This window comes from Arachis ipaensis, chromosome B3 (genome assembly GCF_059453495.1).
Source record: "Arachis ipaensis isolate K30076 ecotype BB chromosome B3, ASM5945349v1, whole genome shotgun sequence".
Lineage (NCBI taxonomy): Eukaryota > Viridiplantae > Streptophyta > Magnoliopsida > Fabales > Fabaceae > Arachis > Arachis ipaensis.
The window spans coordinates 61,324,183-61,326,754 of NC_142438.1; the positions used below are offsets into that span (position 1 = coordinate 61,324,183).

Genomic DNA, 2,572 nt, shown 5'->3' on the forward strand with positions numbered 1-2,572 from the left:
ATTTAATATACCAATGCAAACATCATGAGATCTTTTCAAGGTTGTAATGGGGCCAAGGTATGGGTAAGGGTACATATATGGCTAAGTAAGCTTATAAATTGAATCTTTAATTAACCCAAGGTTTCACCTAACACATATATATATATTCTTTATAGCTTAAATTTCACACTTAGCTACCCAAAATTTTTCTTTCACATTCCTTACTTATGTATCAACTTTTATTTTAATTTTATCATACATGCATTGATCTTTAAATTCTTAACTTAACATTGGGGTAATTTTGTCCCCTTATTTAATTATTGAATATTTTTGGATTTTTTTTTGAACATAAATATAAATGTAGTTTATCAATCCACATAGATTTTTAATTTTCTATAGTTTCACATGAGTAGGTACCCAAATTCCCATTATATCATCATGACACATTTCCTTATTATCTTTTGTTCCCACAATTTTCCCATACTTAATTAACACACAATTCTATCTTAAGCTAACCAAAGATTCAATTGGGATATAAAATTGTTTTTCTGCTTAAGGCTAGTGATGTGGTAAAATAAAGAACAAATGGGATTTAAAGGCTCAAAGTGGCTAACAAAGGTAATTGAAAGGGTAGGCTCAATTTGGGTAAGTGAGCTAAACAAATAATGGCCTCAATCATATGCAAGCATATAAATATATTAAACATTGGACATATAGGATGAAACAAAATATAAATTACAATCTTAGAGAAGTAAACACACAAGAACAAAATAATTATGGTTAAATAATGTAACCATGTATAAAGGCTCAAATCTCACAGGTTGTGTGTTCTTTAGCTCAAAAACCATGTTCCAAATACAACTTCAAGCAAATTTAACATAAAAGTTTGGATTAAAATTAGTGAAATTTTGTTCTAAAAATAGGGTCTTAGAAGAAACTTATTGTCTTTTCAATCAAGTAGAACATGCATGCAACTAATCTATTACTATGTAATTTATCCTATTCTACAAGAAAAAACTAACTAAATATCCTATTTTATTGGTGTTAGGGAAGAGAATTTACCTCTGAAAGTCAGGTATTGACCGACCTCCCCACACTTAAGGCTTTGCATCGTCCTCGGTGCCATCTGTCAGGAACAAAGGTGCCATCGTCAATATTAAACATTCTGTGGAGATACTGCTACCAGCCCACCTTTGTTCCGCAATTCTCATCTCAAATCTTGATTCCGCTCAACTAGAACACACTTCTAATCCGAATTGCTCACTCAACCAATCCTTGTGGGATTCGACCTCACTCTATTGTGAGTTTTTACTTGACGACGATAACCGGTGCACTTGCCGGAAGGAATTTTGCCGATCGTGCAATTTCCTAAATCGTAGCATAACACGTTTATGCGCATCAAGTTTATGGCGCCGTTGCCGGGGATTGGTTTTCGATTGACAATTCTCAAATTGGAAGCTAACTAGATTGAGCAATTTTCTCTTGCTTTGTTAATTCTGTTCTAAATACTTGTTGAATTTTAATTTCTGCACTTGGTTACATGCTTTCCTTCTTTATGCCTTTAAATTCATGCAACTAACTCACTGACTCACTAACTGTTTGAATTAATTCCTCAATTGAGCTGACCATACTCTTCCATTAACCAAGAGTATTTTACCTGTTTGTGTTTGAGCTGTGTTCTTGTATGACAGGTAGGAGAGGAGAGACATCAACTCCTCCATATACCGAACCGGAAAGGACCCTTCATAGACTTAGAAGGGAAGCAAGAGGGAAGAGAGTAGTGGGAGAAGAGGAATCTGAAGGAGAATCTGAGGACAATTTTGAGGAAGCTCTAGATCTCAACATGGATAGAGAAGTTCACAACCATGAGAGAGCTGATGGAAACAATGCCATTCCTGAGAGGAGGGTTCTTAGTTCATACATAAACCCAACCTCTGGGAATTGTGGTAGTAGCATCCAGAAACCACCCATTCAGGCCAACAATTTTGAGCTCAAGCCACAGCTAATATCATTGGTGGAAAATCATTGTTCCTTTGGAGGAAGTGCTAATGAAGACCCAAACCAACATCTCACAAAATTCCTGAGAATTTGTGACACTGTGAAGTCCAATGGAGTCCAGGAAGATGCCTATAAACTGCTCTTGTTCCCATTTTCACTTAGGGACAAGGCAGCTAAGTGGCTGGAATCATTCCCAAGGGGGAGTCTAACCACATGGGATGAGATGGAAGGCAAGTTTCTGGCACGTTTCTACCCTCCACAAAAGGTCAATAGGCTTCGATCTGAGGTCCAGACTTTTAGACAACAAGATGGTGAAACTCTCTACGAGGCATGGGAGAGATTCAAGGACTTGACAAGGAAATGCCCACCAAACATGTTCCATGATTGGGTGCAATTGCACATCTTCTATGATGGGCTCTCTTATGAATCAAGGAAGGCTGTAGACCATTCATCAGGAGGTTCATTGAACAAGAAAAAGACCGTGGAAGAAGCCATTGAAGTGATCGAGACAGTGGCTGAGAATGAGTACTACTATGCATCAGAAAGGCACAACACTAAGGGAGTCATGGAGCTGAACCATGTTGATACAATTCTA

General features: G+C 37.2%; 1 non-coding gene across 1 annotated transcript; it reads right to left on the reverse strand.

Moving 5' to 3' along the window:
* Positions 1-2,248: 2,248 nt before the first annotated feature.
* Positions 2,249-2,352, reverse strand: LOC148570832 (small nucleolar RNA R71). The gene has a single exon (XR_015880254.1). It is a non-coding gene; the product is annotated as a small nucleolar RNA R71 (small nucleolar RNA).
* Between the last annotated feature and the right edge of the window lie 220 nt (positions 2,353-2,572).